General features: G+C 41.8%; 1 protein-coding gene, 1 long non-coding RNA gene and 2 pseudogenes across 3 annotated transcripts in view; 2 read left to right on the forward strand and 2 right to left on the reverse strand.

The window, feature by feature from the left end:
* The window catches only part of LOC134205589 (sex determination protein fruitless), a 692280-nt gene extending 668739 nt beyond the window's left edge, over positions 1 to 23541 (reverse strand). The window contains exon 1 of one of the 2 annotated variants that reach the window (XM_062680960.1): positions 23524 to 23541. The gene's annotated coding sequence lies outside the window, so the exon portion shown is untranslated. The remainder of the gene's footprint in view (positions 1 to 23523) is intronic. The other variant, XM_062680959.1, reaches the window with a different exon arrangement.
* On the forward strand, positions 8076 to 9463 carry LOC134206805 (uncharacterized; annotated as a pseudogene).
* On the forward strand, positions 9705 to 10704 carry LOC134209011 (uncharacterized; annotated as a pseudogene).
* On the reverse strand, positions 11201 to 12348 carry LOC134209018 (uncharacterized). Its single transcript, XR_009978713.1, has 3 exons — positions 12137 to 12348; positions 11721 to 12063; positions 11201 to 11648 (listed from the first exon to the last, which is right to left on the reverse strand). It is a non-coding gene; the product is annotated as an uncharacterized LOC134209018 (long non-coding RNA).
* Positions 23542 to 24110: the final 569 nt, after the last annotated feature.

Consider the following 24110-nt stretch of genomic DNA (forward strand, 5'->3'; position numbering starts at 1 on the left):
GCTGCCAAAAGTTTCTCGAATTTCCTATGTTCGAATTTTGATTTTCGGACAATTTCATAGTACTATGAAACTGAACGAAGAGCATACTTACGCCTAAATGCGTGCAACACGAGTATCTTTATAGTGCGATGAAACTCTTAATGGGAAGCCACGGATAAAATATTCATAGATGCAAGGCATTTTCATAACACATTATTGTTCTATGTGACTATGTCTCATCACTATTTTAATATTATCTATTTTTGCAATTTGCAATTATTATGAAATTCAATAGTGATCAACAGCGTTTTAGTCTCTGTCGGATGCAACTTGTTGCAAGAAAATCGGTTAAGAGTTTCTAGGTGAAAATTTGGCTAATGTTTTTATGGCATTTTGTGCACACACACACATACACACACACACACGCACACACGGACAGACAGACATTTGTTCACCTCATCGAGCTGAGTCGAATGGTATATAACACTATGGGTCTCCGGGACTTCTATCAAAAGTTCGAATTTGGAGTGAAATGATAGCCTTTCGGCACAACTTAGTTGTACGAGAAAGGCAAAAAGAGGGATAAATGTTGAAGCACTTCGGTTCGCTAATGTTCGAATGTGTACAAAACATTTATTTGGGCCATAAACTGTCTAATGATGATCGAAATGGCCGTACATCAACAAGTTGTCTGGAACTATCCAAATTGATGAGCCCACCGCAGCTCAAATAACTGCAGCAAGAGAGGCCCTCGTGATTATGGTTGCCGGTACTTATGGTTACCGATCGCTTATTTCCTAGTTGAAGTTCTAAGTGCCACTGAAAAGAAAGATTTTGTCAATACGATCCTTGGAAGCTTACATGCAGCTGGTGTGATAATCGTGGCATTAACATTCGATGGGACATGGAACACATGTGATGTTCAAGGAAGCTCAAAATCTTCGAAGACAAGCTTCACTGACCAAGAGGCTTATGTTCTATTGGATCCAGTTCATATGCATAAACTCGTCAGAAACACTAGTCTACATTCAAAAAAGTGTAGCTAACATTGAACGGGAAGGCAAAGTGGGAATATATAGAGAAGCTTAATCAGTAACAAACTGTTCTTGGGTTGAAGCCAGCACCGAAATCAAGCGATCAACACGTCTTCTTTAAGAATTAAAAAATGAATGTAATTCTGGCAGTCCAAGTGATTAGCAACAGTGTTGCTACTGCACTGAAGCAACTAAGAACAATTAAACCTTAATGTGCTGACTGTTTCGCCACTACCGAATTTCTACATATGTATTTTTTAACGATTTGTTCGATATTACCAACAGCATGAGTAGAAGTATCAACCATTCCAAACAACCGTTGTCTAAAGAAAATTTTGACAACTATTACTATTCTTTTGCTTATGTCGAGCAATACATCAGAAACCTAAAATTATCAATTTTTTTTTTTATTTTCTTCCAACAATGTTGTTTTAATAAGTAACTCCGGAACCCAATGGCAAGCAAATCGGACAAGGCTAAGTACAAAAAAGTGTGTCTCACATTTTTTTGCACACACACACCCATATACATACATACATACACATGCAGACATCACCTCAATTCGTCGACTTGGACATTAATTTTACAATGTTCTGAAAACTCATATGTGAGTATGTACACTATGTGGAAGATATTGATTTGAAAAATGTATTGGAGGTAACCACTTTCCCTTTGTTGGGAATCGAACCCACGACCCTCAGTACGCTGGCAAATAGCTCACACAACCTCACTTGATCAGTACAGTTGCTGATGAAGAATGACATTTAGAAAATTCAAATAATTTTCTAGTAGCTACACTTACTTAGCTAAGATTATAAAATCATTTAGATGGAATAAAATCAAAGAGCAGAAAAGAATCTCCATCCTTGACTTCGGCCCAAGTCTGATTCCTATCGATTTAGTTTATTTCTCTGTTAGGGTTTCGTCGCCTGAAGATCCTAGGTTTGCCTTTGCTGCGATGTCTTGTCGAATTCCTGTCCAGCGCTTGCTTGCAGATTTTACCTCCGCTCTTATGTGGTGTGTGGCCGGCCTACGTCCATTTACACTGTGCTGTTGATATCGGATTTCGATGAACGTTGACATCGGTTGATTAATACTTGCGAATCAATGTGATTGGTGATATATACGAGATATAATACATGCATCCTTGCCTCACTCTGGCGATTCCATTGTGAAGGACTCTGGATTTTGTCTCCCTTGCTTCTAGGGACGCCCTCTAGTTTTTCGTGATTCAGACGATCGAAGGCTTTTTCGTGAAATTTATTGACCTGCTCCAGGATGATGCAAAGCGTGACAGAATGGTTTTCACATTATTGTCCGCGGCAGAGTCCTGCCTACTGCTGTCGGAGAACAGTCATTTTTTCCCTATATCCGAATTAGGATAAGTTGTCAAAACTTGAAGAAGTTGTTCTAAGTGGTCGTTCCAACGTTTAAGTTGACCAGTTGGATCGGTGAATGACTGACATGTTGCGACTTTATCTGGTATCCACGGATTTGTCCTTGCTCCAATCAGCCGCCCTAGTACCACAGTTCTGACTGTTTTGGTTGCATCAACTCTAATGTGACAAGATTAAGTCGCACATATGTCGTCGACCCTTGTCGCTCGGGCGTCTTGAAATATCGTGGAGGATGCGATTATCGCCGGTAGTTTCGGCCTTACTCCCATCTTCGGCTTGGAAGTTCACCGGCTTCTTCCATCTGCAGCCAGCAGCGTTTGGCTTACTTCTCTACAGCCGCATTTAGTTAGCAGGACTAGTAATGGAGACGGTGCCTTATTGAGTCCGTAATAAACGCAGCGCTGACATCGCGTTTGACGATAATCTTCTTATTGGCAAGATTGGACTACGCATTGCACCGGCACTGGCGACGAATAAAAATATTCCGACTAGAAACTCCAGCTGTGAAGAGATTGTTCGTTGAAGAACTTGAAACTCGGGTATTGGATATTCTGGAAGGTGGTAGCGTAGAAGAGAAGTGAGTTGCGAAGAATGCTTTTTTCACGATTGGCGACAACAACTTGATTGTGCTGCGGATTCAGCGATAAGAATGGATTACAGATGTAACCCGACTGAATATTGAACCTCCTGTAAAAAGCTTGTTTTTGGAGCGAACATATAGCCTTTCGATACACTTAGGGCAGCCCTTACTTTGCACCAATTTGAATCGTTATGATGATCCAGAATTTCTGTAATATGATCCATATTTTTTTTATATGATCCATAATTTTGATAATTTGATCCTAAGGCTAATAAGACTATATTAACCCTTTCAGGCCCAAGGGGTCATATATGACCCAAACAGAAAAATAGATGCATAAAATCGCACGATGGATAAGAGTGCACACTATCTTCAGTAAAATTGCTTGAAATTAACTCCCCAATCAGGGAAAAATATCAGGCTTCGGCGATCAAGGCCACACGACAACTTAGAACGCCATGAACACGATGAAGTTACGAAAGATAAAATATTAGGTGTATTGGCAGCGGATTGAACTTCGCAGTTAATAACTGTGGAAGTGCTTGATGAACACTAAGCTGTGAGGCGGCTCTGTCCCAGTGTGCGGATGTAATGCCAATAAGAAGAAGAAGAAGAGTCATCCAAACTATTCTTGATTTCGAGACTTGAAAACTACATCTGCAAAAGTAGCTCTTTCGTCACTCAAAGTTTCTAAATGTATTTTACCATGTGCAGTACAGCTATATATGGTCAATATACATCGAAAGATAGTTTTTATATTTTCTGGATCATCAGCCTTTTTCTTGAGAGGTACCGTTTCGAACTTTTGCATTATTTAAGGTACCCCCTATTGTTTTTTGCTATAAATGCAAATAAATGTAGATAAGATTTATTACAAACGGACCTGAAAACTAACTGGATATATGCTGCCGCTAATCGCAAGTCAGTTCCATATGCTTATGGAAGCCACATACAGACAGGACTGAGATGTGGTGGGCGGCAATATGGCTCTCCAAAGTTGGCTGAAAATTTCATTACTCCCTGAATTCCGAGCCTCTCGAAGGGAAGCGTCCGATCTTCTTAGAAGGGGGCTCTCGAGCAACTTGAAAGCCACTTCTGAGCATCTTTAAGAGGACGACTTTAAACCGAATCTATGACAAAAGGTCGAAAAGACATAAGGTCGAAAGGGAAAAAAGTCGAAAGACAAAAGATGGAAAAGACAAAACGTCGAATAGACAAAAGGTCGAAAAGACAAAACGTCGAAAGGGTCAGAAGGTCGAAAGGACAAAAAGTCGAAAGGTACAGAAGGTCGAAAAGGACAAAAGGTCGAAAAAGACAGAAGGTCGAAAGGGACAAAAGGTCGAAAAGGACAAAACGTCGAAAGGGACAAAATTTCGATCAAGAACAAGTTGGGTGTTTGTGCTATGCATTTAACTTCAAGCAGAAATAATAACATATTCATCTCATTAATCAAAGTTGAAGAATGAGCCTTTTTCAAAGAAGGAGAAATACTATGAAGCAATATTATGAATGTCTAGATGGTTTTGTTGGAGATAAAGCAGACTGATTTTGGACATTAATAGAACTTGTATTGCGCGATACAGAGTTGTGCTATACAGTTGTTAAAAAATTGCCCTTTTATTTTTCACTATTTTTAACAATAAAATAAAATGCATTTAATGAGTGCAAATAATAGATGGATATCAAGGTTTTCTAAACATAACTTCGATCTGTCAAAATAGGGCACGCCGCAGGCACACGCATTGCTGTATTTGACGTGCGGCGTGCGCCATTTTGACAGATCGTTGTGACATTTAATTAAAACCCAAAAATCCATCTATTAAGTCTACTTACTGAATACATTTTAATTAATTGTTAAAAATTGTGTAATTTTGATATAATTAATCTTTTGTTTCTTAATGAACATTTCCCCTTCGACCTTTTGTCCTTTCGACCTTTTGTCCCGTTCGACCTTTTGTCCCGTTCGACCTTTTGTCCCGTTCGACCTTTTGTCTTTCGACCTTTTGTTCCTTTCAACCTTTTGTCCTTTTCGACCTTATGTCTTTCGACCTTTTGTCCCTAACCCCTTTAAACCTATTGAAAGAAAAATTCAAGCCTCCTGGAAAGAGGCTTTCGAGTCTCTTGAAAGAAGGCTTTTCCGAACCTCTCGAAAGGAGGTTTTCGAGCATCTTGAAAGAAGGCTTTCGAGAAGCATAGAGTGATCCTTCTTTTATATTGCTACGAAACAACTAAGCTTTTCAATAAAAGCCTTCATGCCTCTCAAATGGAGAATTATTATTTGCAAGCGTCTGCCACAGCCTGATATGTGTAAGGACATAAACAGGTACCTTCTTACGAACGAGCGTGAGGTGATCCAAAGGTGACGGCAGCACTACGAAGAACACCTGAATGGCGATGTGGCAGTATGGTAATGGACCTGGGAGAACATGCGCAGGAATTTTACCAGCTCCGGATCTCAGGAAATTCAGGAGGAGATTGGCCTGCTGAAGAACAACAAAGACCCTAGGGTTGACCAACTACCAGGAGAGCTATTTAAACATGGTGGTGAGGGCACTGCTGGCTAGAGCGCTGCACTGGGTCATTACCAAGATTTGGGAGGGAGGAAGTTTTTGCCGCAAGGAGTGGATGGAAGGTGTCATGTGTCCCATCTACAACAGGACGATAAGCTGGATTGTAGCAACTACCGCGAAATCACATTGTTGAACGCCGCCTACAAGGTACTATTCCAAATTTGATGCCGTCGACTAGCACCAATTGCAACGGAGTTCGTGGGGCAGCACCAGGCGGGTTTTATGGGCGAACGCTCCACCACGGACCAGGTGTTCGCCATTCGCCAAGTACTGCAGAAATGCTGCGAATACAACGTGCCCATACATCATCTATTCATCGACTTCAAAGCCACATATGATACAATAGATGGGTACCAGCTATGGCAGCTAATGCACGAAAACGGGCTTCCGGATAAACTGACACGGTTGATCAAAGCGACGATGGATCGGGTGATGTGCGTAGTTCGAGTTTCAGGGGCATTCTCGAGACCCTTTGAAACCCGCAGAGGGTTACAGCAAGGTGATGGTCTTTCGTGTCTGCTATTCAACATCGCTTTGGAAGGGGTAATGCGAAGAGCAGGGATTAACACGAGTGGTACAATTTTCAATAAGTCCGTCCAGCTGGCGTTGGCCTCGGAAGAGGTTCAAGAGAAGACAATGTGAGCCACCCACCGCGAGTTTGCATCGGTGGTGACGAAATCGAGGTGGTAGAAGAATTTGTGTATGTTGAGCTCACTGATGGCTGCCGAAAATTATACCAGCAGAGAAAATGAGCGTCTCCATTAGACAAAATGCTCATTAGACCGGTAGTCCTCTACGGACACGAGACCTGGACGATGCTCATGGAGGACCAACGCGCACTTGGAGTTTTTGAAAGGAAAGTGTTGCGTACCATCTATGGTGGGGTGCAGATGGCGGTACGTGGAGGCAGGCGAATAGACCACGAGTTGCATCAGCTGTTGAGAGAAACATCCATCGTTCACACCGCGAAAATCGGACTACTGCGGTGGGCCGGGCACGTAGCCAGAATGTCGGACAGTAATCCGGTGAAAATGGTTCTCGACAACGAACCGACGGGCACGAGAAGGCGAGGTGCGTAGCGGGCAAGGTGTACCGATCAGGTGAAAGATGATTTGCGGACCCTCCGTAGACTGGGTGGTTGACGACGTGTAGCCATGGACCGAGCCGAATAGAGAAGACTCTTAAATACCGCACAGGCCACTTCGGCCTTAGTCTGAATAAATAAATAAATAATTATTCGTCGCATAAGTCGCTGCCGACGAAAATTTTAGTCATTCTTTTTATTTTAGTAAATTATTCCACAAACAACAATGATGTTCATGAAATAACTTACAGCGCCTGTAGTTTATTATGAATCATTTCCGAGTACCTGTCGAGATTTTTTAAGTATTTTTGACAAGATTGGATCACGCATTTTATCTTTCCTGATTCAAATTTGTGAAATGGATTGAAAAATTGAAAAAAAAAAATCCGGTTTTGTCACTTTCCTTATTTTATCACCCCAAAATTCACCAAAGGGTTGATAAAATCGAGATATTACTGTAGGTAGTAAGATCATGCTTCCCTAACAATTTCATGAATTTTGATGCCCATATTCAGGGTAGAAATATTTATATTTTAATACAGTGAAAAACATGGATCTCAGTATAATCTGCAATCGCCTTCATCGCCACCGTGGTGAGTGCGACTGAGTGCAGCCGAAAAATCTACACTGTGGCTGTGGTGGTACACTGTGGCTGTGGTAAATTTCATCTTCGCGGCGGCAGTGGGTGATGTGAGTTCTGTTATTTACTTTTCTGCCTCTCCGGGAATGTGTGGTTGATTTGAAAGCAGGAAGAAAATAAAAAAATTATATGAAAAAAACAACACCTTCATCCAGTGCTTCCCAATATTTACAACCCTGCCCATATTGCAAGGGTTTCTTCAGAATGAGTTTGTAGCCACTTTAGGCCCCATGGGAACCTTTTTCCGAAATAACCATTCCGGGATTAAATCAAAAGATGGCCCTGCAATCCATCAAGTTTTACCAACAGCGGCACGAACAATCAATTTATTCGACCAAAAATATCACACACGAACGACCGAAGTGCCAACTTGAGCACCAACCATCAAAAAACATATGGGGGTTTGTGCAGCCAAACAAATGCTCAAACATGTTCAGCGAACCTTGACTCCACCCCCGACAACTCAAACCTAGAGTGTCTATAAGGAGAGTGGCGCCATGAGATCACCTGTCAAATTAATGTTTTCAGCAACACTGATAGTCAAAGCTGACAACACTGACAATGCTTCAGCCTCATAGTGACTTTTGTTAAATATATAATTTTGTTGATATCTCGTTTGTGCTTTTGCTTACTGGTAATTCAAGTCTCAGTGTTTCTATTTCTATAAATATCTACGGTTCGTCCCGGAGGAAACGAAAGAGTTTTTTCGAAAATGAAGTGTCTCGCCAAGTTCTGTACAAATAAGACGACACAAGGATTTAAGAACATTGGGTTCTTCCGGTTTCCAGCGGATGATGACCTGCAAAATATTTGGAAAAAGTTTTGCGGGTTTTCTGATAGTTTCGAGGTCACGTCTAGTTGCAGAGTATGCAGCGTAGGTCAAAATTATTGCATACAAAGAATACATAGTAAATAAAATAGAAAAACAGTTCCATTTTCTGCAGGAAGATGTATATTTTGCATCCAACAAGGGAAAATTATGAGGCGACGAACGGCATATCCGGTGTACGAATTCGTTCCACAAATTGCCGACTTTGATCTTGAAACAGACGATATTCAGGAGACACTTCGGCATTTAGTGCTGATGCGTCTATGCAAAACATGATCCCAGTTATGTGCAGCCCTCATGATGAACATCAGGCTGTTTGTGCCGCAACAAAAGGAAGTTCGAGAGGTAAAAATAATATAAGTAGTCCGTATGTATGCTTATAATTTTGAGAAAATTCTAACCGTTTGATCAATCTAAACCTGGAAGTAACTAACGAAGAAACGCTGCAATGGTCTCGAGGGCGTCGTCAAAGAACAGGAGCAAAAAATTCAAGCACAGGAAAAAACGCCTGAGCTCGCCCTAAACGCGCTGAACAGGACGTTTAACTCCGACCAAGTGGACATGCTTTTGTACCAAAAGAAACGTCCGAGAGAATGGAGTGATGAAACGGTAACGGAAAGCCTTAAAACGAAATTCGTGTGTGGGAAGAAGGGATATGAGCACCAGCGGAGTAAGTATCCACTGCCATCGGAACGTACGTTACAACGTAAGGTAGAAGATTTGGATTTTAACCCTGGAATACTATACGACGTATTGGAGCTTTTGAAACTGAAAGTTGGCACAATGCTACCAGAAGATCTCGACTGTGGACTCGTATTCGATGAAATGTCTATCGAAGAAGCAAGAAGTTTTTGTATTTCGGACAGTAAGTTCTACGGAGATATAACCATAGATGGTCAAACCGGACTGGCAAGTCATGCACTAGTTTTTGTATTGGTCGGAGTCAGGGGCAGGTGGAAGCAAACTGTTGGTTACCATTTGACGGGAAATAGTATACCTGAAAATGATCTGAAAGAAGTCGCCTACAAAATTATCCGAGAAGTAGAATCTTTTGGTTGCAAAGTCCATTTCCTCACATCGGATTGTGGTCCGAATAACAAAAAACTGTGGAATGCTCTGAAACTGAAGTTCCATAGGAACAACGTCATGGAAAGTGTTCCCATTGAACACCCTACGGATTCGACCAGAAAGCTGGAAATCATTCCGGATGTGGTGCATGTCTTCAAATCAACAGTGCAAGGGTGGTTAAATAACGAAGTGCTGTGGCTACCACCAGACGTGGTGAAATCTAACGGATTTTGCACGAACGAAGTCAACGATGCAACACCTGGCAGACCTTGTAAACTATGAACGTGAAAATTTACTTAAAGTGGCACACAGTCTAAAGCCTGAGGATGTGGAATTTGGAAAGAAGAGGAGTAATTTTGATGTGATGAAAGTGATTAATTCCACAAAATACGTGAACCAGAATATTTCTGCCGCACTTCGATTTTACAGCAATGCTGCGAATCGACCCGAACTTCTCCCAACAGCTTACTTCATCGAAACACTTTCCAAATGGTTTCGCCTCTCAACAAGCAGATCGACGAAAATGGCTTTAAGCAAAAGTAAGCAGTTTTTATGCCATATAAAACAATGAACTAAAATCATTTGAAATAATTGTTTCTTTCCTTTTGCATTACAGCTAACATCCAGAAATATCATGAAACGCTTGAGTTCTATGAATTTTTCAGGAAAATGATTTTGCTTTAGAGGTAGGACATAAGCGGTACTGGAAACCCTGGCAGGCAGCTATAATTCTTGCCACAAACTCTATACTAAGACTACAAGACATGTTCTTGAACGTGAAAGGATACAGCTTTCTTTTTACGTCACGCTTCACTCAAGATTGCGTGGAGAATATTTTTTCTCAAATTAGAATTAGGCAAAAGAAACCCACTGCGTTACAATTTAAAGGTTTCTTGAAATCATTGTCAGTTTCACAATATCTAACAACGGTGCGTAATTCATCATATGACACAGATGACAGAGATTGGCTAATAGAATTTCCTTCGAATATTAAGCAGTTGAAGCAAACCAGAACTATGAGAGTAGAACAAAAAGCATTCGTAGCGAACAACTTATGTAGCTTAAATAAGCAGGCAGCGTTAAAAAGAATGAACGACACAGAAAAGAATGTTATCTACCATATTGCCGGTATGATTGTGTACAAAGTGGCGAAACATGGAGCAGTCTGCCACCAATGTATCGAAAATGCACAGCATCTACACCTTTTGTATCAGATTTCAGCAAACTCACTATTACAAAAGATTTTACCGGTCAGGCATTGGTTTATGTTAATGAAGAAACATTCATTTTCTTTTTGAAATTAGAGCTTGTGTTGAGAAGCGAGTTAGAGAATCTAGAAAACAATAACGTGTTTGATTACATTGAATCACAGTTGTTACAACGTATGTTTCCAGCCACGCACATGATCTCCTGTCATGATTTAAAACGAAAACTCATAAGACGCTTTTGAATTTTCGTTTAAAAATTCAGGAATCGAAAAAGTTCATAAAAATAGGTTCGATAGCAGATCAATGGCCGTATAGTGATATTCGGTATTCAACTGTAAGGTGTTTCATGCTACATAAGAAAATAAATAATATAAACTCATACTGATTATATTTACTAATTAATTAAAGTTTATTCAAACTTTACCACTCTCGAAGCGTTTGTACATGTGACTTATACTCAGACAGAAACAACTGGAATTTTTCTCATGATTCATTTAAGGTTTCATTTGCAAATTACATGACGCAAAAAATGATGATTTTTCACCCCCATCCCCCCAGTCGTATTGAAACACTTGTTATATCAAATCTCTTTTTTGTAGATGCCTTCACACTTCGATTACGTAATTTGTAAATGAGCTCTTAGAGTTGAAACCAGGTAAGACTCCCTCATCCCTTGAACCGAATCCGGTATACGTGAACTGACAGGGCTTCGTCCTTTGCACCAGGAGCAGGAACATTTTTCGATGCTTTATGTCTTCTTAAATACTGAATAGACGAGGAACTATTTTATTACCAATATAGGTGTAGATATATTGCATTAGTTTTGTCAATATTATTTATCCGCAGCAGAAACTAATTTTATTTTCTTTCCAACTTTAGAATCAATACATTCACTATTCATTTTGTGATGACGACATTACTATCATCTATTTTAGCAAGGCACCTGCCTATAGCACTGGTCACTATTTACTTTGTAATAATCATAAATTCAAAACCGCAGATAAATTAAACTAATGCACCATAACAGTCACTTTACGTTCACTTCAATCCTAAAGATATGAGGACCAAAACGTCTTCGATTATATCGCCTCGTCCATCTCGGCTTTTCTAACGCTATCGTACAAGAATGATAAAGGTTTTCACTCCACTCAATCCAATTTGCGCTGCTTTTTTCCATCCTGTACCTTTTCGCGACGGATTTGAATATTATTCTGTAGTCCGTGTGATTCAATATAAATTAACTCCCTTCTAGCGAAGACCTATTAAAAGAAGGAAATGTATAACATTATGTTTACTTCTAAAAGTAATTAATTGTGTGTATCCTAACTTACTTGCCATCTCCATCGCTCGAACCTTGTCCAAAATCTTATCGAAAAAGCGGCATCACTTGTGTCGTCATAGCGCAATTGCATATCACCTGGGAAATCGTTCCAGCACTTCAGCTTCCTGCTGCACAGTATGACGTTGTTGTTCACTCTTGTTTCCCTCTGTATTCGCCGGATGAAAATAAATTGGACTGTACGTATAATCCTTTTGAAGCGGTTGTGGAAGAAGCGAATTATGGTGCTGCTAGTGTCCGTGAACAGTATGCCTACCGAGGACTCACACGGGAAACAAGCTTTCGTGGTATTCCAGCAGCAGCAGCAGCAGCGGGTGATATTGCTCGCTATTTCCCTGTAGTGTTTTGAAAAACAACGTATTTAATCAAATTGGTATAAACACCGTAAATTATTAATGGATTACTTACCTACTTCGATCAGGAAAGTATTTTCAAATAATCGAATATAAACAAACAAATCCAGTTCCTTTAGCTCACTTCGGAAACCCATCGATTACAATACTTCTGGTTTATTCATTTTTCCAAATCGGTTTTGACAGGTCATTTGCTCGTTTGGAATGACAATGACAGATCGTCATTGTTCCAATTCTGACATTGACGTTACTCTTCTTATAGGACTCTACTCAAACCAAAAACAAACCGTTTTATTTTTTTTCCAACCGAGCCGCCAACTGTCAAATGGTTGTTCGAACAACTTCACACACGTTCCAACAAAGCAGCAACCAAAGTGTTTTCTTGGGGGCGGAGTCAATGTTTGTCAATCTGCTTTACTGGTGTGTACGCTGCATAACGTAGTTTAGTTATACTCTTTTAATTTCCAACGAAGTTTATCAGTCATGACGCAAAAAATCTTTATTTGGTTAACTATATATTTTCAATTTATACAAACTTTGTGACTTGGCCCAGTGATTCCGGAATTCCAGTAACCATGTAACTCGAATCAGTTTTATGTAACATGCATCGAATAGCGGGTATGTTGGTGAAAAACTGACAATGTTATGATCATTGGGGTTAGAATCATACAACTAGGTGGCTGCCAAGCCGCCATGTTTTTGCCACCTAGATTGAAACGTCAAACCAATGCAAAAACAATAATAATTAAAACAAAACAAACATTATTTCGACACTGTTGTTTCATGAGGGCGAATGTCGCAAACGTAAACGATGCCTTTTCCTGCAAATTCCTCAACAACTAGGACCGCTCCCAGTTTACAACCACTTTGAACTGGTGGCGCTCCGCGCCTTCTATCGAACGGAAGTGAAAAATACCGCCAGAAGACTCTAATCTTCCTTAAATCAGCAAAAGAAGTCGATGTTTACATTTGCGACTTTCGCCCTTATGAAACAACAATGTCGATTTTATGTGTTTAACTTGTTTGTTAGTTTAAGTGCATTCTTATGGTTTCCACAGAATTATTCGTCCGGTTATTAATTTTGCCCATAGCCGTTGTACATAAGGCTTTTTTTTGTGGCCGTACTAAGTAATATCTAAAGTTTCCGAAGCGAACGAAGGATTTTTGTCGAACGCAAACATAAAGTGTTTTGTGTACTTTTGTGTTGCATTGTGTTTCATTTTCTATGACTGATTTTGAAAACTGATCTCATAATTTCCAGACATTTATTTATCAAAATTATTGTTTTTAATCGATTGATGTAAAGGTGGTTATGTCTCAAGCATATTACACATCGTTCCTTTTTTGATTTTATACTCCTTGTTTGGGCTTAAACGGTTGCAGGCCTTTGCAGATAAGTCCTTTCAAGCTTTTACAGTTTTCTTCCTGAATTTATGCCCAAAATCACACTTAAAATCTACTAAAGAAAGCTCTTGCTACATCAACAGACAAACGACAAACCGGTAGTCTCTTCCAAGGCATCTGATAATTTTATCCCCTGCCTAATAAAAAAGGAAGCTATAAACACTCACATCCTTTTGTTCCGCTCTTGGTGTTGTAGGAGAAAATTTTATTCCGGCATGGTCGAGCAACAAAACCCGGAGGATTTCGAGCCTCATAAACCAGTTATGGCAATCATACCGTTGATCTCGGCTTTATTCCGGCCTCTCCTTTCGTACCGAAAAACAAGCTTGTTGCATATGATAGGTCTATAACTAACATACCTCAATTGTCCGGTTAGTTCTCAGTAACATCTGAGCTCCGTACAGCAGACGACCGGTCGTTGTAATCAAAAATCGTAAAATAAATTTCAAGGCTCAAACTGTACGCCCCTATCTCCAACCAGTGCCATGGAACCGTAACAAACCGGTAAATTCTATATCCAGTTCCCATATTCGTAAACATGTAAAGCCACATCCGGAACAGAATCTTGGGCGGGCTTTCGACGTGGACCATCCATATGTCACCTTCCTTAATTTTTTTTTGTTCCAGTTCAGCCCCTATCATTTCGTATGAATCTGATTAGGATGTGAATTTTGTAACAGAATACTGACACAAGTTCCACTATTCTCGTCCTTGGCTCGTTTGGAATTTTTCGAAACGCCAAATCATCAAGCCCAAAACAGCAAGCATGCATCTTTACATGGTCCGGCACACCTGGCATAGAGCAACCTGCTTCTTCGACTGAACCGTAATTCGTCTGTGCGGGGGGAAAACGAATGAACGCCAACCAAGTGGGTTATTTGCTGTTTACGGAAAATTTTTCGGCCGGCAGGACACACGGGTTGGTAAACAAGTTTTACACTTTGTACCATAGGGAGATGCATCGTTTGTCGATTTTTGCTGCTATAGTCGGACACGATGCGATGAAGCACTCTTAGTGTGGGAAACTATTTTCAAGTGCATTTTTACTTTCTTGTGGAGAGAAGTTAAGCCTTTGTGTGATAGTAATATATATTGGATTATCATGAACTTCCGGGTCCAGTGAGGAATTCAAGAGTTTAGTACTTTGGGAGTTTTGATATTTGTGTGGTTTCAATAGGGTTAGGGCATTGAACGTGACCGTCATATGCAATCGAGCCTTTACCCTTTGTCCAATCGGGCCACTTATAGGTGCGAGTTCAGTCAAGCATTCTTACGAAGGATCCTAATATTGGTTTTCCAATGGTTAGTGCAGATTATTCAGTACTATATAACCAAACAAACAAACGAATAAAGGGGGAGAGCAGGATCACTGCCAGGCCGACTGATTCTTCACTGTTGAATGCTGGTTGAAAGTAATTTACTCCTCACTCAATTAATAATTCCTCCAAGAAATCGCACCTGAATATTTTCGGCGATTTTCTCCAGAAATATGAAAGATATATCCTGGAAATTGTATCGATTTTTTCTGTAAATTATTAGCAGTTTCCCATAAAAATGAAAACAAATTGTTCGAGACAATTTAAAAGAGCTTTTCATTCCTATGACAAATCATATACATTTTCTGATAAAATATAACTGAATCTTTCCTCGGAGTTCGAAGAAATTCCTTCTTAATAGTTAAAGAAATTCCCTGAGAAACTTTAGCAAACTTCTCGTTTGTTAGAAACTTAAATGAATTGGCAACTTAAGTTCAAAAAAACTTATGCAAATCGCTGGAACGCTTCCTACATTTCTCGGAGCCAATATACTTATTGGCCTATCCCATTAGACCAGCGCGCACATCCCTATAGCCGACATACAACCCTGCTAGAAATACGAATTACCACAACTAGTCTTCCTTCCATACGAAAAGTGTTACGTAATTTTAGAAAGAACCCTTACTATAAAGGAAACTAAACGTAAAAAGCCTGAAGGGTCTTGAATTTGTTATCCATACACATGAATTCATACACTTTTGAGCAATGAATAAATATGTTTCAGGAGTTCTCACATATTATTGAAGATTGTCAACGGGTCGCTGGCATAGTGGCAACTTTGCTCACTTCCGATGTAAATTTCGAGTAAAATAATTTATTCTCGCAACACTCGCACGCACTGTTTCAAATCAATACAAAAACAGGTTCTCATATTCTAAGTTTTTTTTTTCGTTCAATTTCAATAATAATCAAAGGAACAATGCAGTAAGTATCTTGTTTATTTTTAATAATTTTGTAGTCTTATAGTTAAATTTATATTTATATAAATAACAGATAATGAAGAACTCATCGATCCGATGAATCTGGTCATATTATCAGGAGCACTTCAGTACAGCTAATAATATTACGTCCCCTAAACCCTAATCAAGTGACCCGTGCCAAGAGGATGCATGGTCTGAGGGGTGAAATAAATAGCAGGATGTTAACGGAGCCTGTGGGGTACCTAGGCACCCCTCATAGTATAAAGTTCCCTTACCGCGTTACTGTGGAGCTCTAGCGAGGCAGACCTATTTTCTCGCGCGACTCGTGGGACCAAAATGTCGACCAAACAAAACAAAAAATTGAGTGGAGAGGGAGAAGCGTGTGACGAAAGGGAGGATCCCTTCGCCAGACTAAGTGGTCTTAACAGGTCGCCACACCGATCGCCAGGGGTAGGCGATACAGAAGAGCATGGCAGGTCGGAGGAGCCACCCATCGAGATCAAGATGGACGGAGCTGCCCTGACCAGGGTCACAAGGAGAGCGGAGGCCAGAAAATGGAGGTGGTTACAGACGTAACGGACGTAAATAATCATGTCCTTTATGGAAAACGGCGGGAAGTATAGCAAGGACCTTAAGAAGTCCGTGCTGACCCTCTGCAACATGGATGTAGAGGCAAAGCAGGAGTTGATGTCCTTGCTGCAGGCAAATGAACAGGCGGAACGGAAGATCTGCCAACTTACCGAGGAGAAAAGAGTTGGCAGTGAGCCAAGCGGTGGAGGCCAGGAGGAAAACCGACTCGAAGATTCGAGTTCTTACTGAAGAAAAGCAGCTGGCAGAAGCCAGACTGCAGAACTTCGCAGACGCACGGCTGCCACTGGAGCAACTCCAAAGTTTAGTAAGGTCAGTATGGCAACTGACCTGAAGGAGCTAGCCTCAAGCCGGTACTGCACAAGAGGAAGGCTATTGAGATCCTTCGGGAGAAGGTCGAGAAGGTTTCCGACCCTAAGGAACGACGTAAACTTGTTCCTCTTTCTACGAGGACTACCGAAGTTCGTCGAAGGAAGGCCTGCCCTTGGGGGAAGTTGTGAACCCCAAAAAGGCGAAAAAGAAGTGAAAAGCGGCAGAGGAGGTGAAGGTGCCATTGGCCAGAAAGGGGAGTGCTTGTAGAGGAAAGAGGACACCTTCCAGTGGTCATGGCAGGAAGGACAGAGGCGAAGCAATTATCGTCAAGGCTGCTATGCTGACGTTCTGAAGGCTTTGCGGGCGATAAATAGCTCACTGGCCTAGGGGATGATGTCTATTGCATCCTTAGCACGCAGAAGAGCGAGAGGATCTTCGTCCTGAAGTGGGATGCTGCGCGGAAGAGTTCTGCGTATAAAAAGTTGGCAGAAGAGGTGCTCGGTTATGCGGTTCAAGTGAGAGCCATATGCCCAGTCAGTGGAGGTAATCCAATGCCGAGGCCTGGACAAAATTACCGAAGCCGGTGAACTGGTAGCTGCACTGAGAAATCAGTGTATCGTTGAAATTCAGCAAACCGCGATTTTGTTGCGGAAAGGTTATGCTGGACCGTCGGTTGTCTCATTCCAGGTACCTCAGGCTGTCGTCAAAAAGGTACTGGATAAGGTCAAGCTGAAGGTGGGTTGGTCGGTATGCTTGGTGAGCGCAAACCAACAACCTCAGGCCTGCTTCAAGGGCTTTGATTACGGAGTTGGCTTTGTAGGAGGTGTGGAGCTGAAGGTCACAAGGCTCACACCTGCCAGGCCGCACCGAGGTGTTTGATCTGTGGCCTCGGCATATACAACAAACACTCATCCGGTGGGCAGGCCTGTTCGGCCGCCAGACAGGCCCGGTCATGCAAGTAGCTCAGCTAAATCTCAACCACTGCGAGGAAGCGCAAGCGCTGCTACAACAGTCGGTACACGAGAATAAGACTGATGTTGTCTTTCTGTCCGACCCGTACCGCTTCCCTGCTAAACATAGCAGTTAGGTTGCGGATAAATCGAAAATAGTGGAGTTGCGGGCGGTATCCCATCCAAGAGATAGTGTCATCTCCTTATGATGAGGGTTTTGTAATTGCAAAGGTAAACAGAATTTAATTTTGTAGCTGCTACTGTCCTCCTAGATGGAGCATAGAGCAGTATTCTAGGGTGTTAGATAATCTTGTAGCGAGACTAACTGGTCTTAAACCATTAGTTGTAGCAAACACTTCAATGCGTTGGCAGTGGATTGGGCCTCTCGGTTCACTAACACTAAAGGTCATTTCCTGCTAGAGTCTCTAGCCTGAACGTAGTCCTGCTGAACGAGGGCCAAGCGCAACGTTCAGAGGACCGAATGGCGAGTCATGCATCGATGTGACCTTCTGCAGCGCGGGATAGACGGTGGAGCCTGAACCATCACGACCATCACGAAATACGTTTAATGGTCAGCTATATCCCCAACAGAACCACAAAGCGTGTCAGTAAAGCTGATCTAGGATGGCGTACCTCGCAGTTCGACCAAGAACTGCTGGAAGAATCACTACGGTGAGAAAAATCGGACTCTAGGCCTTAGTGGTGATGAGTTATCCGATATCCTAACACGAGCATGTGACGTGACAATGGACAGGAGGACTATGCCAACCGGCAACCGCAAACCAGTGGAGAGCCGGGAGAGCCTTCGACATACAGACCAATTTGCCTACTACACACATTTGGTAAGATGTTAGAGAGGGTGATCCTGAATAGATTGACGGAAGCCTCCTTTCAAGAGGCTTGGAAGCCTCCTTTCAAGAGGCTCGGAAGCCTCCTTTCAAGAGGCTCAGAGCCTCCTTTCAAGAGGCTCAGAGCCTCCTTTCAAGAGGCTCAGAGCCTCCTTTCAAGAGGCTCAGGCCTCCCTTTCAAGAGGCTCAGAAGCCTCCTTTCAAGAGCTCAGGAAGCCTCCTTTCAAGAGCTCAAGCCTCCTTTCAAGAGAGCTCAGAGCCTCCTTTCAAGAGGCTCAGAAGCCTCCTTTCAAGAGGCTCAGAGCCTCCTTTCAAGAGGCCTGAAAGCCTCCTTTCAAGAGCTCAGCCTCCTTTCAAGAGGCTCAAGCCTCCTTTAAGAGGCTCAGAGCCTCCTTTTAAGAGGCTCAGAAGCTTCCTTTCAAGAGGCTCAGGCTTCCTTTCAAGAGGCTCAGAAGCCTCCTTTCAAGAGGCTCAGAAGCCTCCTTTCAAGAGGCCTGGAAGCCACCTTTCAAGAGGCTCAAGCCTCCTTTCAAGAGGCTCAGAGCCTCCTTTCAAGAGGCTCAGCCTCCTTTCAAGAGGCTCAGAAGCCTCCTTTCAAGAGCTCAAACCTCCTTTCAAGAGGCTCAGAGCCTCCTTTCAAGAGGCTCAGAGCCTCCTTTCAAGAGGCTCCAGAAGCCTCCTTTCAAGAGGCTCAAGCCTCCTTTCAAGAGGCTCAAGCCTCCTTTCAAGAGGCTCAGAAGCCTCCTTTCAAGAGGCCTCAGAGCCTCCTTTCAAGAGGCCTGGAAGCCTCCTTTCAAGAGGCTCAGAAGCCTCCTTTCAAGAGGCTCAGGCCTCCTTTCAAGAGGCCTCAGAGCCTTCTTTCAAGAGGCTCAGAAGCCTCCTTTCAAGAGGCTCAGAGCCTCCTTTCAAGAGGCTCAGAGCCTCCTTTCAAGAGGCTCAGGCCTCCCTTTCAAGAGGCTCCAGGCCTCCTTTCAAGAGGCTCAGAAGCCTCCTTTCAAGAGGCTCAGAAGCCTCCTTTCAAGAAGGCTCAGAGCCTCCTTCAAGAGGCTCAGAAGCCTCCTTCCAAGAGGCCTGGAAGCCCTCCTTCCAAGAGGCTCAAGCCTCCTTCCAAGAGGCTCAGAGCCTCCTTCAAGAGGCTCAGAAGCCTCCTCCTTCAAGAGGCTCTCGAAGCCTCCTTCCAAGAGGCTCAGAAGCCTCCTTCCAAGAAGGCTCAGGAAGCCTCCTTCAAGAGGCTCGAAGCCTCCTTCCAAGAGGCTCAGAAGCCTCCTTCCAAGAAGGCTCAAGCCTCCTTCCAAGAGGCTCAGGCCTCCTTCCAAGAGGCTCGGAAGCCTCCTTCCAAGAGGCTCGGAAGCCTCCTTCCAAGAGGCTCGGAAGCCTCCTTCCAAGAGGCTCGGAAGCCTCCTTCCAAGAGGCTCAGAAGCCTTCTTCCAAGAGGCTCGGAAGCCTCTGTCCAAGAGGCTCGGAAGCCTCTGTCCAAGAGGCTCGGAAGCCTCTGTCCAAGAGGCTCGGAAGCCTCTGTCCAAGAGGCTCGGAAGCCTCTGTCCAAGAGGCTCGGAAGCCTGCTTCCAGGATGCTCGAAAGCCAAGAGGCTCGGAAGGAGGCTTCCAAGAGGCTCGGAAGCCTTCTTGCAAGAAGCTCAGAAGCCTCCTTCTTTGTGACCTAACAAATGAGATCATCAGAACTTGTACATCGAAGATGAGTACTAGTCCCAAGCAAACATCTCTTGCTTCTCTGTGCAAGAACAGCTGATTTGGTCACAATGGAGTAGCAACTACGGGCAATCAATTAAGCTCAAGCTCAAGAACGGCGATAGAAAAGGGGTACCTTAATGCATGCAAAAGTAAGAAAGAGTATACCTTCCAAGAAAAAGGTTGAGAACCGCTGCTATAGCCTATGATGGATTCCGACTATTCCGTAGATTCAGGAGACCTTTTTTCGAGAATTTACAGTAAATAATAGTCATAGAGCGCATGGGAGGTGATACTAGGAGCCGCGTCTTGATGTCGTACAGTTAAACAAAAAGTTATCTGTCAAACGAGTGAAACAAAAAGTTCGGAAGAAAGATCGGAAGAATCCGAAATTTGACCTTTTAGAGTTGGCTGCACAATATCTAGCAGATCACCAGATGGTAAAATGGACACAAACATTTATCAAACATTCAAAGAAGGTGATTGTATATTAAAACAAATTGTATTTCTAGGAAATTATATTCCTCTTGCAAACGGATTTATATGCGAAATATAATTACAGAAAATGTCTTACCCGTTGGAATAAATTTAACAATACTGTTAGGGCATATTTGGTTATGTTACAGTAGTAATTTCACGAGTTTCATATTTTATAACTTCCAAAGATTCAAAGATATAAAACAAAAAATGCATCTTCAGTAGCAGTTTTAAACTGCACATGTTTCATACTGGAAAGCGAAAAAATAATCTTCCGAGGTCAATTCCAATGTCAAACTGTTACGAAATCAATAAAACAGTATTTTTTGTATCTGATGACTTCAACTTCTATTGTTTTGAACTCGAGTAAATTCTGTTGCAAAAATGTGCAAAAATACAACTGAGCAGTATGCCGGTTTTAAATTTCCCAACGAATCTGTTCGAATTTTTAAAACTACAATGTCTGTTGAGATGGCATTTTTACAGTTTCAATTTAGTTTTCTAATGGGAGCAATTTAAAACTCTACTAAAGATGCCCTTACAGTCCCAAAGCTTTGGAAGTGTTTTTACTTCACATTTTCTACTAATTATGTGAAATTTTGCTTAGTTCCGATTTCTGTTCGTTTTCATAAACAGTTTATGAAATATTGTAATATGACTCAAATTATTTACCATAATTGCTTAATTGTGCATAGCGTCCATTGGGACATTATGAAACATAGAAAAAGGACTAACTTTTAAGTAGACATCGAAAACTGCGCAGTTTTAGGCTTTAGTTGCACAGTAGAGGTTGTCACACATCGAATTGCACCACGTGAAAACGCTGTAGAAAGTTACACATTGAGTATTTTCTCTTGGATATTTGGGTAAAAGTAGTTAAGAGTGTATTGTTTACACTGTATTTTTATCACTGTCAGTTTTTCGATAATTGAAAAAATAGCGTTACCCGAAAACGCAACGCAGCAAATTTATTTTACACAAGCACCTGGAAAATCCTCAACTCTCCTATCGGGGCAACAGAAAACAACTCGGAATCGTGCAATCAACAGTTAGTAAAGCCGGAAATCCGGCAGTTCCTGTGGTTACTATTCTTCACCGCCCAGCACAAGTTAGATGTTTCGGAGGAATTAAGGAAGCAGCAACTTTAAGCAGCCAAGAAATACATGATTTGACAAGTGATATCTGCTCATGTGGTAAACGGAGTGCGCCGTTCGTGACTGTAAACGGAGAGATCTACCTCAAGAACACGTAAAAAATAACCTTATATGTTATGGCAAAAAACTATTCGAAAATACTTATACTCTTCTTTATGCCACCTAATGAATGATCCTATACCAAAAAGCTAATAACATTAATAAGTTAATGAAAAGTATAAGTTTCGTGATGTATGTGACTAATGCGATGTATAAGTTTTTTCTTATACATATCATTAAGCGCCTGCTTTGGCAAAAAAGTATTAGAAATCTTAATAATAAATAACATTAAATTTTTACGTGAAGTGTCTACAGAAACGTCTGCCTTCTCTGACATAAACCTCCCAACGCACAGGCCCTACGCTGCCGCTAACCGCAAGTCGAGCACATCTGTATATGGCATCCATGTACGTGTGTGCTCGACTTGCGGTTAACGGTAGTACGGAAGCATCCCAAGGAGGTCAAATCTGAGGACATACACAGAAAAATAAAGAACCTAAAAAAGTTTAAAGAACTCAACTTTGAGTACAGTTCAAATTTTAACTCAATATTAGGTAGTTTTCTTACTCTCTCTCATGAATGATATTATAAACAAAGAGAGCTGCATCGACCCAACGTGTGCTGTTCCGTGGAAGAAGCCAAATTTGAGTTGTTTTCACCATAGTTTCGAGTGAGTGAAAATAACATAAATTTGAGTTGGTGAAACTTCATAGTGGGTGAAAATTCAACACGGGAGTAAAGGCAAAGTACTCACCGGATTTTTTTGCATTTTACTTATTTTTGGCTTCTTCCACGCAAGGGCGGATTTGAGTGAAAGGAACCGTAAAAGTGAGTTGTTTCATGGTTCCGTGTATACAAAAAGTGGGGCTCCATACAAAATAAGCTGCAGCCAGATGTTGTGCAGAACCTTATGGTTTAGTTATGGTAAGAAGTTGAATAAAATAAATACTTCAAAAGCTTACCACTGAGTAATATTTTTATTTTCTGAAAGTTTGAAGAAGATTAGGTAATTTTCTTTACCGTTTTTTCGTGATGCAATTTGATTTGGGACAACTCTTATATGTATTTTCATTGAATCAAAAACGGTAATGCAAGAGAGATAGGCACAACTTTTCGTTGGCTTTCCTATCCAGTTTTTCGCGAGCGGTAATGGCCGCCAGCTTGTCTGCAGGTTAGTCACTGATTTGACTTTTCTGGAGGTCAACTGCACCCACCGTTCGAGTATTTTGATCAATGTGGTATATAAAAAGGCTTGAATTCACTTAATCAGGACCATCTTTTATGTCACATTGGTCAGAATGCTCGGGGCGGTGGTGCAATTGACCTCCAGAAATGTCAAATCAGAGACTAACCTGCAGGCAAGCTAACGGCCAATCGCGGAAAACTGAATACAGCTTAGTGTTAACAATAGCAAAAAGTAATAGGAGCTCGGCAGGTGTTTCTGTCCATGGTCTAATTCTCATCATAGGCGCTAAAACCAATAGAAGCAACCTGAATTTTCCGTAACTCCACTGTGTCAGAATCTTCTCAGCTTCCGATTTGATACGGATAAGTTACAGTCAAAAAGTGTCCCTTTCATTGGTTGTCGAGCGTACGCCAAGCATTAGAACCCACACTCAAATACCTGCCGTAACCCTAAAGCCGACTCCGGCGTGAGTCGGGACAGACCCGCCATCAAACGACGAGCGGACCTATCGTCGTCGAAAGCTCACTCTCTCATCTTGGTGGGGAGAGCGTGGTACTTACCATAGCGACTTCCGCCCAGGGTCTTCCACGTTGGCTGGGGCACCGCACGGTGCGCCCAACATTGATGACGGTGTAGACGAGCTGGCAAACGCTTCTGATTCCCGTGCGTCATTTGAGCGACTGGTGGTTCGATATTGCTCGTTGAAGATGGAGCCGGTTCTCGGATCCCGAAGTGTGTCGATTGATGAACCGGAACGATAGTGGACGCACGCGGGAGCGTTGCCAGTTTGGTTGAGCGGTTTTCGTTGCAAGGGAAACGTCACATTTTTACTCGGTGGGATTTTAGTTGGCTCGATTCGATCGAATTGTACGCGGGGAGTTTATTTAATGGTTGGAAGGGAATTAAATATTTTGATTTTATATTTTGGTTCAGTGTACAAATTACGTAACTAGGTAGGTTATATTGTTAATTAATCGGGCTAAATGATGCTATGTTTCACTGTTTGTTTGCATTTCATTTGATTTTGTTTAGCTAAGTTCGTTTTGTACTCGGAAACTCTGCGGATCATTTACATGTCTTGATAATGTTTTGATTTTAGTTGGGATAACTTTTTAATAAACTTGCATATAACTACAGGAAGCAAAGC

Source organism: Armigeres subalbatus, chromosome 1 (genome assembly GCF_024139115.2).
Source record: "Armigeres subalbatus isolate Guangzhou_Male chromosome 1, GZ_Asu_2, whole genome shotgun sequence".
Lineage (NCBI taxonomy): Eukaryota > Metazoa > Arthropoda > Insecta > Diptera > Culicidae > Armigeres > Armigeres subalbatus.